Raw genomic sequence first — 14,287 nt, forward strand, 5'->3', positions numbered from 1 at the left:
TACTCTCATAGCTTCAATCATCTCTCTGTGTATTAGTCATAAATTTTTCTCTGCCTATATAAGTGGTTCCCAAAAGTTGCTACATATTAGAAACACTTAGAGAGCTTATAAAACTCCCAATGCCTATAATGTACACAATAATAATTCAATAATGTCTGGGGATAAGAACCAGACATCATTATTTTTAAAATATCTCAGATGATTTCTATGTTCAACAAAGTTTGGAAACCACTGACCTAGGCCCAGGTTTATACTCCTAACTTTCTATTAGAAATCTAGATGGCTCATTAGCTCCTCAAACTCAATTTGTCCAAGATTCATCTCATTATCTCTCCCTTACCACCTGCTGACCCAATCTTCTGTTTCTCCAAAATTCCATAGTTTTACATTAGTCCTGTTGCCCAGACATCAAATGTAGGAGTTATCAATCAGCCAAACAAGTACTGTAGATTATACTTATTTTTATTTTTATTATTTTATTTCAAAATATTAAGGGGTACAAATATTTTTGTTACATGGATAACTTTATAATGCTTCTGATACAGAATTAATTTTGGTCTTTTCCTTTCTATTACCAGGCTCATTCAAGGACGCATTATATTTCACTTCGGCTATCACAACACACTGGAATCATGACTTTGGAGTTCAGATTCTAAATGTCAGTGTAAAACTCTTAGGAAGGCATCACTTTGGAAACTGATATCATGTTGCAAATAATTGAGTGCCACAAGTAGTTGCTCTAGTATTGGAATGGATAACTTCTCTTTTGAGCATTAGATAAAATAGTTGACTTGAGTTTAGGAGCAATATTATTCTGAAAGAAAATGTACATATTTTAATTATAAAATCACACTCAGCTAGGTGAGATGCTCACAATATGAAAGTCCCACAGGAACTAAGAGACCAGCTGTGGAAATAGCATATTTATGCTCCCATCTCATGCTCACTCCAGGGTGTAAGGTTTTTGAATGGAATGACAAACCAAAAAAGTCACAATGTTTTAAAAAATGTTATTTTACCTTTTCTATTGAGTATATATAATTAAATATGTGTAGGCTAAAGGTCTGTATCTCTGTGTGTGATATGCCAGTACTTTAGTGTATAATAATTCCCTCACCCCACATTTTTACTCACCACTAATTCATTATACACACTGCTGCCAAGTTAATCTTCCTGAAGCACAGTCTCATCATACAACTTTCCAGTTCAAAAATCAGCAGTGGCACCCCATAACCTACTGAAGTAAGTCAAAATTCCTCAGTCTGTCATTGAATGCCCTCTGTGATCTGGCTCTGAGTCTGCCTCTCTAGTTTCACCAAGCACTGCTCCCCTTCGTAGATCACATGCCCCAGCCAACCTGAAGTATTTACTTTCATTTTGCCACCTTTCTACTTTCGTTCATGCTGCTTATTCCCTTTGCCTCAAATACTTCACCACCATCCTATCTAGACTTAATGAAATACTATTTATACTTCAAGTCATAGCTTGGATGGAAATTTGGAAATGTCTCACAGAGCTCTTTCCTGTTGCTTCAATATCTGTCTGTCTATTTATCTATCTACATGCTTGCATCTATATCTATCTATAACTGTATATCTTATCCCATACTGGATTGTCTTTTTTCTGGAGAGCTATGAAATACCTTTTTCATATATCTCCATATCACTGACTATGCCTAGAACTGCATGTCACACGTAATAGATATTTATTGAATAAATAAGAAATTAAGGCATTATAATTAAATAAAAATTATTTCATAATTATTCCTCCTTCCTCTCCCTGACCCTTGCCATCTTATTATACAGTGTCTTTCATTGTTATTTTAACAACCAAGTTAGTAGTTCCTTTATGAGATGACTCAGATTTTTAGAGGATAAATGGAAACTCAAAGCACAGTAATTGTAGGAAACATTGTGGGTAGGGATGAGGTGGGGGAGAAACTAATTAAAGTTAACATAATTATAGCATAAGAAAGAATATGACTTAAACACCACCACTAGGCTCAAAGGTACTGAATAATTTTGAAAGAAGTCTGAGATTTGAACATTGTTCCTTTACTTTGCCCAATGGGAATGGTCATGCTCATGTATCTAAAGGACTGTAACAAATGGGCTAATTTACTTTTGAGAGTAAATAGGAGAGAAAGAAATGCATCCTAATATATTCATCTTCCAGTATAGGTCTCTGGAATGCTTTTGCATGACATTTGCAAATGTATACTGGAATTTCTTCACCCAAACTGCTGGGACAGGGTGTAATATCCAGCTACCTGGGAAGCCTCCAGATGTCTTAATGGAAGTAAAATGCTCAATAGGTGTCCTATTTCTGTCTCGTTAGTAGAGTATATTTGCTGCATTGCTGTCAGTGCTGAGCAGAAGTAGAACAGTCAAAAACAGATCAGAGAGAGTAGAAACAGGTAAATAAAGCTTGGGCTGTGAAGAAAAAGTAGAGTCAGGGGTTTGGTTAGAGTTATATACTATGATAATAACAGAAACCAGCACACTTGAGTTGGTCCAGTTCATGGGTATATATGACAGGTGTTATAGAAAGATGAATCCAGGACCAGAAGTTTGAAGGTTGGGACTTTCTGCTGTGGATATGTCTCCAGAAAGTCTTAAAGACATGACTCCCAGTCTATGTAAGTGTGTTTTCCCTCAATCGAAGGATAAAGGAGAATGATGTAAAAGAAAATCAGTAGGGTAATAACTTGACTAACAGTGTCTCTGAACAACTTGAATCCTGGCTGACAAAGATGTGCTAAGTGTTCTCATCAGAAAATTAGTTTCAAAAAGGCATAGCCTACCATGATGTCTAAAAAACAGGAGATTTTGATGGATAGAGAAATGAACCAGTGTTAGAACGATTTTTAAAATTCTTCCATTAAAGTTCTGGCATGGATATAAGTATTACAATCACAGGAGAGCAGTTTTATCAGGTAATCCATAGGTTGACCGAGGCTTGTTATCTTAATGGTTAGAGTATGGTGATAATGAGGTCCAGAATATATGTTGATTCTTCACATAATCTTTGCTTTTTACTCTGGTCACAGATTTTAGCTCTAATCTTGACCAGCCTCTGGACAAATATAGTGGTGATCATAAAGAAGAAATAGTTAAGGTAACATGGGTTGTTTTACTATGGCACATCCTTACAACTTCATAAATATCTTAAGATATATGACTTGCAGAGGGCAGAGCTTATATTAGTTAGGATAGGCTAAGTATATTGCAGTAGCAAAAGTGAGATTCCAAATACCAGTTGCTTAACACAACAAAAGTCTATTTCTTATTTAGATGGAGTCCACTGTAGGTACCAGATGACTCCTAAAGATAATTATCCCCCATATGATGACTCTGCAATCCAGAATGCTTTGGTCTTTGGACTGGCCATTTCAAGGCCCCCTTCAAGATTGCTATGGCAGGGTAGGAGAGCTACTGGAGAATTGCATATGACCTTTTAATTGCCTCAGACCAGAAGTGACAGGGCATCACCGCTTACATTTTATTTTCTTATGGCTCTACCCTACCACATAATAGCTGAGAAATGCAGACTTCTCCTTATATGGTCACAAGGGGAAGATAACTAGATATTGATGAACAGTAGTATAGTAGATGTGACATCCCCTCAGCCCGCCTGATTTTAATACAGCTATAGTGGAAAGTTCATCAAATCTGAAGCACTCTGTAGTATCTCTCTGCTTTTGTATCTCAGAACTATCTCTAAAGCATTAGAAGGCTGCTCAACCCACACTAAATTATAGCCTGGAAAGGTGATAGAGTTAAAGAGCTTGAGGCTAACCCTCAACAAATGGGGACTAGCTCAGTGGTTACATGCCCCAACCACACAATCCTCTAGAGGGAAATTCTGAAGTGATTTCTAAATGGTTTCTCTCAAGGTCTCCAGCAGGATTGAGTTTCAGTTGTTCACAGGGTAACTACTTCAATAGCACACCCTTTATTGACTTCTCTGCCCTCCTCGTTTCTCCACTTGGGCTCCTTCAAATCTCTTTCCAATAAGTTATCTATATCCAAGTTCTTGTCTAAGGCTTCCCTGTCAGGAGAACCCAAACTAAAACAACTAGCAATGTTTATCACAGAACCAGTGCTTCACAGAATGATTTAATGGCAGAAGCAATGGATTAGGAGCCAGAAGGCTAGGGTTCCAGGCCATCTGCCACTCACTATCTTCCTGACTTTGAGCGTGTTAATTCTCATGACAGCCTCATGTTTTCGTAATCTTTAAAATGAGCTTTTTGGACTAGCAAATTTCTAACACTGTTTCCAGATCTGATGCCCACAATTCTGTGATTAAATTCTGTCTCTATTAACAGTTATTCAAACAGTCATGGAGATTAATGGTTCTTCATCATCAAAGAGGAAAGAAGAGGAATTTATTTTAAATATTAGCCAGAGGGTTTCCAATTAGATCCAAGAAAAAGCTGTTTGAAAATAGAAGTCTTTATTGGTGATTTTTAAGACCAAGATTACTGCATATAACTGTAAGAGTTTCTAACAAGTACTTGAGTATTCTTCTGCTTTTGATTTTATGAAGCTATTGTGAGTGTTGTGAGAATCATTCACTAGCAGATTTGATGATTTGGTTGCCCTGTAATGGCCCTTATATCTCTCCTTTCTGATGAAATCAAACAGGCAAATATCAATAAATAAATTCATATCAAAGACTTAGTTAAAATGACAACCTTCTAGGAGCTATCCATGCTTAGCTCCTGTTGCTATATTAATAAAAATTAGCTAACATTTAGCAAACACTTAGTATATGCTAGATGTTTGGCTAAGTACTTACATTATTTCATTAATCTTTACACAGATAAATGAAAGAGACTGTTATAAGATATATTTTACTGGTGAGGAAACTAAAGCCCAGAAAGGGTAAGTTGACCTTCCCATGATTATATACCTAGTAAGTGGCATAGCAAGGACTCAAACCAAAGTGTATCTGATTTTATTGCTTGAGGATCTAACTATATTACCATACTCTTTTGCCACTATAGAGTAGTAATTGGTGCTCCCAGTATAAACTTTGAGGTCTCACAAGAGTATTAACAACAACAACAACAACAACAAAGAATGAAAGGAAAATAATTTTTTTTTTTTTTAGATTTCACTTGTTAAGGCAGGGAAGTGCACCATGAATTTAGAAAAATCTTTAACAGAATTAGGAGAAATTAGAGGGATTTCTGTTCCCTATCCACAGCCTTCTGACTGAATGTAAGATTGCTCTACTGATGTGAAAGTATTTCAAAATTCTGATTGCTTAGAGTTGGGGTTAGCTTTAGAAAAATTTCCCAAATCCTTCAAAAAAGAATTCTTCAAGTTTATATAATTATTTAGTCTTTCAGTAATTATACATTTATGTTCAGATCAAATTCTCAGCCCTATCCCTTGATTCCATAAATGCTGAAAAGTAAAAGGATTATTCTTTGTTTATTTAAAAAAATCTAAAAATATAAGTGAACAAAGAAGAGTTCATTGATATATTTGCTTCCATGGTTTCACACGATATAAATGTTGAATGGGCTGAAGCTCTTACCTTCGTTGGATGCTATATTCTGGAAAGAAGAAAATGTGCTGAACAAGTTGTCTGAGGAAAGAGTGGTTAGATGAAGTTTGTGGGAAGCAGATCTTCTGTGTGGTCTCACAGAGGCCTATCAGCGTAGAAACCACCTTTTTATGAATTCCTCCTAAAGGAAGTGTGAATGTCTTATTTTTAAACCGGAAGCAGGCTGGTTGTGTATGCCTTTGTTTTGAAGATTGTAAAGAAGGCATTGCATTTAGAGCCTGTCTAGAGTCCAGAAGAGACAGCTGGTTGAGATGTTTGTGCAAATACTTTGAAAAGTGTAAATTTATGTTTATAAATGTTAGTCAAGTTTATTCTCTCTGTTGATGAGAACAATTTTCCCTCTCTTTTGGCATAATGTGCACATAGAAAGGTCTTGGATTTTGGTGGAATGGCACATGGCCTTTCAACTTTTAAAGATCATCTCCTTTATGAAAGTATTGAATCAGAAGCACAGAAGAAAGAAAAAATGGCAAAGACAGATACATTTCATGACTAGTATAAATAGAGCCTTTTATCTTTTTATGGTCAATTTACATTTAAATGGAGAGACCCCTTAGTGCTGATGGAGGTGATGGGGAAAATGGTATCTTCATCATGAATAATAAACTTCAGGGGGAAATGTCAGTTTTTCAGCCTACTAGCACATTGTGTTGCTATGACAACAGAATGCAAAGTGTTCTCTTAAAGGGAAACATAACAATTTGTTGGAGATAAAAGCAAAGCTCACCAAACACAATATGTTTAAATATAATCTTAGATTCATAAAAACCAAGGATATACTAAAAAGAATGTAGAGTCCTTTGATTCTTGAAGAGATGTAATTATGAGAAGGGCCATGCTGAGGGTGGTGAGGCGAAGCATTAAGATGGAACTTTTCCATTCTTCCAACTCTTCTTAAAACTCACAGGACCACAGCCATTAGTGGGCCCATCTGGTGTAGAGCCAGAAATTGGCACCAAATAAAGATAGATTCTTTTAGTTCTCAGACATTTAGGCAGGCTGTGTTTTAACATTCTCACTGCATACATAATTTTTCAAACTGAGCTCATGTTAATTATTTTTTAAACTGTTAAATGGCTTGAACTCAACTAAACTGAAAATTAAAATTTTCCATGTTACAAGGTGGCTCGGGCCTATCTGTCAAAAGAGGTAATGCTGAGACATGGTTAAGGAGATTCCCCACTTAAAATCCTGCAAATGTAGGGAAAAGAATTTCCCGGTGATGGAAAGAATATATTCTATTGATTTCTCTTAGCCCAGATGGGGTTCAGATGTTTGATCTTATCAGTATTAGCTTAAAATTGCCTTTGGAGAGCTCTTGCTTCCATACTCAGATAATATGGTTGTAACCCATGTCAATATCAATGAATTGATCATGGCACTTTTTTTTATGTCAAGCCTGGAAGCAGTTTTAGCAACCTTCTCAACATGGTGCTCTAGGTGCCACTGTATATATATGTTTGGAACTAGGACAAGAGATGAAACCAATTTGCTAACTCTGTTTGATCCTGTAGAAACAACTACCACTCCTATATCTCATTATGGGTTTGGGAACCTAAAAAGTGAGCTGCAGTCCTCCCTTTTCCAGGAAACTTCCCTGATTGTTCTAGTCCATACTCATTTCTTCTTCAATGGAAATCATTTTACTTTTACAGTTAGTGTCACATATTTTAGCCCTTAGTTGTCCCATGGGTCTTAATTCTCTCTCCAAATATGTGTTTGAGAGGCGTTTCTAAATGACAGGGCAGAGCTTTCATCAACACTGTGATTTATGCCTCCTTCTACATTACTCGTGATACTGGAGTATCAAGTCTCCTGGTCTAATTTTCTATCCATAGCTATCAAGGTTGCCAGCTATTAATGAAAGGGAAAAAGAAGGAGCTCAGTGAGGCAGCAGTTTTCTTTTCTTTTCTTTTTTTTTTTTTTTTGTTGTTGTTGTTGCCTTGATGCTGATAGTCAAGTTGGGAAGAAGTTAAAGTTTTTCTTTGGTGTCCTGTAGAAAGCTATCCCACTCCCACATGTGAGACCTCATTCCTGTTATGACAGAAGAAAAGCTCTGATAAATTGTGGTAAGGGAATTTATATGTTACTCTTCTGGAGGTATTTTATATTTCCAAATGGATGTCTAGAGAGAGTGATATTTAACCCAAAGAATATATCTTTAGTGGAAGAATTCCAGGCACTATGATTTCTTAGGGAGAAGGAGAAGATATTTAGGGACAAGATGGCACAAATCATGACATTTGTGTAACCACCTACTGCAATTACACATAAAGCTGACACTGGTGCGTGAATGGCAGCTGTAGTCATTCAGTTTGGTCCATGGTTGCATAATGCCATCAGCTCTCTGTGGTTTGGCCATCTGTATTTGGTGATTGAGTGCTGTTGTTACATCCTGAACCAACGGGGAAAATCGCTATTGAAATGTCACTGGTCACACAGAGCAACAGAAACAAATTTATTACCTTGATTTGCAGCTAGTCATCACATATTAGTATAGAAAAATAAAACTGTGTATTGGGTGATCAGCCCTCAAATGTGCCACCATTTTTTGGTATTTCTTCAAGTCCGGTCAACCATAAGCAAAATTATAAAATGTTTTGTTAGGGGGGATTCTAGACTCCCTGAATGTTTCCATTTTTGGAGACATCTCACTGACTCCCAGGGTCTTAAGCACTTGCTCCTCTTTCCTTAGCAAACCTGCTTCTCTTCCTTGACACTGGGTGTCAGTCAATGAAACAGCACAGAAGAGGATTTCTTAAACCAAATTTAAAAAAAATTAGGTAAAGCAGGTTCCTGTGAAAAAGATACTTTTAGATACCTGCATTTCCATAGTGCATCTTGAAACTTTGCCATGCATATTAACTTATTAAAAGCTTGGGAAAGTTCACCAGTGAAAAAAGTCTGTTTAACTTTGTTTAATCCAGCATCTTGCTAAACTAATTTAACCCTTTTGTCAGATAACAACTGTTAAAAATACATCAGTATTAATGTTCTATGGAATAAACTTTGGAGAATTCTGTCTCACAGAGGGCATCCTTCAGGGTTTTTTTTCTTTTTACTGGGATACACCACAAAAGAAAATGATATATTAATAAGGGTAGATTTTAAGCATTTTCAAGTGATATTCTTCTTTTTTTCCTTTCTCCTTTTTTAACAATTGAAACTTTTCCAATGACCTTTAACCTTGAATTGTAAAAGCCTGCAATGATTGGGGAATAGCATGGCGTAATAGAAGGTATACAGGTTTTGGAGTTGGACAGATTTGCTTTTAAATACAGTTAATTCTCTTAATAGGTGTGTGGTCTTTTGCAACTAAATTAGTATTTTTATAATCTCACTTTCTTTTATTGTAGAAGGTAATAGGTAGAGGTAATACCAATAGGTAATGGTAGAAGTAATGCCAATATCATAGATATCTTTTGAGAATTAAGCGAGATAACATGTATAAAGTACTTGGTGCAATGAATATTTTTATTTTTTGCCCTCTTTCCCACCTTCATCACATAAACAAGTTTAACTCTTTCTACTAGTATGCTCTATTAGGAAAGGAATATTCTATCAACTCTATGCACTTACACATTATTAATTTTTAAAAGAAAGGGTTTACTTTTGTGCAGAACTAAAAGAACAAAATTTTCCATAAGTTGTTATGTGCATATAAAGAGCTATCTTTTTTCTACTATTAAATTCCAAGCCTCAAAAACCAGTAAGGTATTATGATCTTGCCAGCAATAGCTCAAGTTCTTGCTATTGAATATGGGATGCCTCACATACCATTCCAAAATATTGGCTTTAGCAATGAATGAATTATTAAATGTCAAATTGTTATTTCCCGTGACAGTTTCCAAATGGACTGGGTCTGCACTAACAAGTAGTGAAATGTGCCTCCAGCTGCCTCACAGCTGTAGAAGAAATGGACCACAACTCCAGTGGACTCATTTTACCTGGCAGCAGAGCACTGGAAAGCTCACCCATCGGTCAACACACATTTTTCTTCTAATATCCACAAGACCCTTCTTGAATTGTTTCTTGTTTAAAGAAAAAATCAAGAGCTGTTCAGAATAGTGGCTTTTTATAAGGACATTTCAAGTACAGTCAACTCTGAATAGTTTACTTATAGAGTATCCATGCTGTTGATTAAAACCAGTTGACCCTATCTTCTTAACTTGTCACCATTCTCTGTTCTATTTCACCCTTCTAAATAAGTAGATTGAAAAAAATAGGTTCATTAATTAAATTAGTTATAATCCAAACAGTGTCTAATCTTTCCAAGGAAGGAAGAAAAATCAATTAGAAAATACTTTAACCTAAGTTCTTTTTGTATTTCAAATAGGAGGATAATAATTTCACAGTTCAAGTTAAATTCTTTATTATATGTGTTGGTGAGAAAGTTTTCCTGAGGTGTAGATATTTTCTCTGAAACGTGACATTATCACTAACTCATGGCTTTCAAATGTTAGGAATACAGGCAAATGATTGTCCAGACTATTCTTATTAATTGAGACCATCTGAGATGAAATTGTCAATTGTTTGCTATTATAAACATTAGCCCTGTATAATTCCTTGTATCTATAGGCAGAAATATTTAAGAGGTGACCACTGAAACATATCCTTGTTAATACACTCTTCTTACTACTCTTTCTAGGTAGGTAGTGAGCTAGGAGATTTAATTCAAGAAACATTTGGTGATGCGTTACTATCATGAACATTTTAAGATTACTTTATTTGGTGGGCTGGAGGTATTTAGCCTATTCCATGGCATTTCAGTTTTTAGCTATCTAATTTAAAACACAATTACCTAAAGCAATAATGATAAATCTGTGTTGATGGACACAAAATATATAAAGATGTAATTTGTGTGACAAAAACAGCACAAAGGATAGAAGGAAAGATTTTTTTGCATATAAGTGATATTAAGTTGATATTATTATAATATGAACTAAGTTGTTATTGTAAAGATGCTAATTGTAATCCCTAGGGCAACCACTAAGAAAGTAACTAAAAAATACATAATTGAAGAAACAACAAGGGAATTAAAATGGTACACTAGAAAATAAATATCTATTTAACACAAAAGAAGAAAGTAATTAAGGAAAAAAATAAACCAAAAAGGACATAAGACATTTAAAACAAATAGCACAATGATATCATTTAACTCCAGTGAGAATGGCCTTTATCAAAAGTCCCAAAACAATACATGTTGTCGTGGATGTGGAGAGACAGGAACACTCATACACTGCTGGTGGGACTGAAAACTAGTGCAACCCCTGTGGAAAGCAATGTGGAGATACCTTAAACAGATACAAGTAGACCTACCATTTGATCTAGCAATCCCATTATTGGGCATCTACCCAAAAGAACAAAAGACATTCTATAACAAAGACATCTGCCCCCAAATGTTTATAGCAGCACAATTCACAATTGCAAAGATGTGGAAACAACCCAAATGCCCATCAATACATGAATGTATTAGTAAAATATGGTATATGTATACGATGGAGTATTACTCAGCTATAAGAAATAACGGTGATAGAGAATCTCTTATGTTCTCCTGAAAAGAGTTGGAACCCATTCTACTAAGTGAAGTATCCCAAGAATGGAAAAATAAGCACCACATGTACTCACCATCAAAGTGGTTTCCCTGATCATCACCTAAGTGCAGATTTGGGAATAATACCAATTGGGTGTTGGGCAGATATGGGGGGAGGGGATGGGTGTATACCTACATGATGAGTGCATTGCGCACTGTCTGGGGAATGGACACGCTTCAAGCTCTGACTCGGGAGGTGGGGGGGCATGGGAAATATACATAACCTAAACTTTTGTACCCCCATAATAAGCTGAAATAAAAAGAATAAAATAAAAATTCACATAAAACCTTTTACCTAAAAAAAAAAAAAAAAAGAAAAAACAGCAAAATGGCAGACATAAATTCTACCTCATCAGTAATTATGTTACATGTACATGGATTAAGTGCTCCAAATAAAAGATAGACACTGGTAGAATCGGTTTAGAAAAATATTATTCAACTATATGCTGTCTACAATACATATATTTAGATTAAAAAAATACAAAGAGATTGAAGGTAAAGGTTTGGAAAAATATATACCACGCAAACAGTGATAGAAGAGAGCTGGAGTGGCTATGCTAATAGAGAAAAAATGGACTTTAAGAAAAAATTGTTAATAGAGACAAAGGAGGATATTTTATAACATTAAAAGTGTCACTCCATCAAGAAGATAGAACAATTATGAACATATGTGCACATAACGACAAAGCCCCCAAATACATAAAACCAAAACAGACAATTGAAGGAAGAAATAGACAGGTGACAAAATAATAGTTTGGGACTTCAATACACCACCTTCAATAATGGATATCACAATGAGGCAGAAGATCAAAAAGTAAATAAAATACTTGAACAACATTATCAACCAACTTAGACCTAAGAGATATCTGTAGACCACTTCACCCATAAAGAACAGAATACATATTCTTGTCAGGTACACACAGAACATTCTTGAATATAGACCATAGGTTAGGCCATAAAACAAGTCTCAATACATTTCAAAATATTGAAATTATATGAAGTATCTTCTTTGACAATAATGAAATTAGAAATTATTGTAACAACAGAAAGACATTTGGCAAATTCACAAATATGTAGAAATAAAAAAAAATACTACTAAATAACCAGTGGGTTAAAGAAAAGAATCCCAAGGGAAATTGGGAAATACTTTGAAATCAATGAAAATGGAAACACAGCATAACAAACTTATGGGATAGAGTGAAGAGTGAAAGTAATGCTTAGAAGGAAATTTATAGTTATAAATACCTATATTAAAAATGTAGTAAGATCTCAATAACCTAACTTTACAACTTGAGGACCTAAAAAACAAGAACAAACTAAACTTAAAACAAGCAAAATGAAATAAATAGTAAAGACTATAGAAGAAATAAATGGAATAGAGAAAAATCAAAACTACCAAATGTTTACTTTTTAAAGGGATCAACAAAATTGATAAACCTTTAACAAGACTAATCAAGAGTGTGGTAAGAATTAAATAAGTTAATTATGTGAAGCACTGAGAACAGTTTCTGATTCTTGGTAAAGGATATATAAGTATATATTACTAAAGTTTAACAAATCCTTGATGATGGTGTGGGCATCATAGAAGGTATTATAGAGCAGAAAACTGAGAAAAAATACATTAATATATCTCTGAGAGTTGATACTAAGCACTTCGTTAAGGCATCCTTTACCAGTTGCAACCTAGTGAAACTCCGAGTCTTCTTATACTACAGAAAATTGGTCTTCCTCTTTCACATCACTCAAGAGATATGTCTATCACCTCTTTTCCACCACGAAATCTTGGGTCCTTGTCCCCTTTATTAGTCTCCTCCCCCAAATAAGCAGTTGGAATTCCTTGACACTTGAAAAATAACACCCCACTACCTACTCTCCAGGTTTGGCCTTTGGAATCTCTCTCCAAGAAAATCCATTAGAACAAAATAATCTGATAACAATATACATTTTTCCAAAAATGGTGTTATTTCAGATAAAATAACTTAGTTGCCTGCATAGATTTTCTTTCATTAAAGTTACCTAGATGGTTGCTAGACATAGAAACTGCCAAATCAGGAAACTGCAAGAAAGTCACTTTATCTCTTTTCAACATGTTCAGACAGGATTAGACATGTAAAATATTTTTTTTTGGAAAGGAGTGAGCAGGAGAAGATTAGAGCTTTTAGAACATGTTTCATGTCTGACAACTAGGGAATGAAAGAGAGAAGGAAGGAGAAAGAGACTCAGACTAAAGCACATTTCCAAGAATGGTTTGGTCAGGCTGGAGGAAGATATTGAATGAAAATCAGTTGTCAGAGAAGTCTCATCTCTTGTCAGAATGAACTTGATCAGTTATTGTCAGAAGCACACTGAAACAAGTATGGTCTTGGCATAAATATGGTGGTCAATCCTTTAAATAACAGCTGGGGCTGGTAGTCCATTATGCCTTCCACAGAAGGAGCTCTAAGCAGTACATTTTCATGACCACCACTGGCTCCAAAAACCTATCCTGTTATAAAGTTTCTAAAGTCTATTTTTAAAGGAAATTGTTTTAAAAACAATTTATGGGAAATGTCCATGAAATAATATGTCTGATTAAAAGTTAGAGCCTATATTTATTTATTTATTGTTCAGGGCAATGGAAGTATTTTATGAGTGAGAGCACATTTCTAATAAATAATCAGGTTTAATATGAGTCAGTACCTAAAAAGGAACAAAGGACAGCAGTATTTCTACGGAAAAAAATACAATCAGTATAGATTTTAATGATCTTCCATTTGAAATAATACTGTGGAAGAATAGAAAATAAATATATAGTAATAATTCTCCATCAAAACTTCCAAGAGAAAGAAGATTCCTACTATGTTTGGGCCCTAGATCACTTTCTTTCCCAGAAGCAAATGAATGGATATCTTGATGATAAGGCATTTAACCTTTGAGATGCCAATGAGACAAATATTAGCTAAGTAAGGTAAGAGCTAGAGTTTAAATTTTCTGAATTTGTGTTTCTATATGATTAATGCTTGAGCTTTTCTTTTCACTCTTTTGATTCAGTTTCCTTTCTTGATCAAGCATTTCCTTTGCTGAAGGCAAAATACCTAAGCATATCTGTATAACCTCAGGAGATCATGGAAGCAG

The sequence above is a fragment of the Eulemur rufifrons genome, chromosome 30 (assembly GCF_041146395.1).
Source record: "Eulemur rufifrons isolate Redbay chromosome 30, OSU_ERuf_1, whole genome shotgun sequence".
In the NCBI taxonomy this organism is placed as follows: domain Eukaryota; kingdom Metazoa; phylum Chordata; class Mammalia; order Primates; family Lemuridae; genus Eulemur; species Eulemur rufifrons.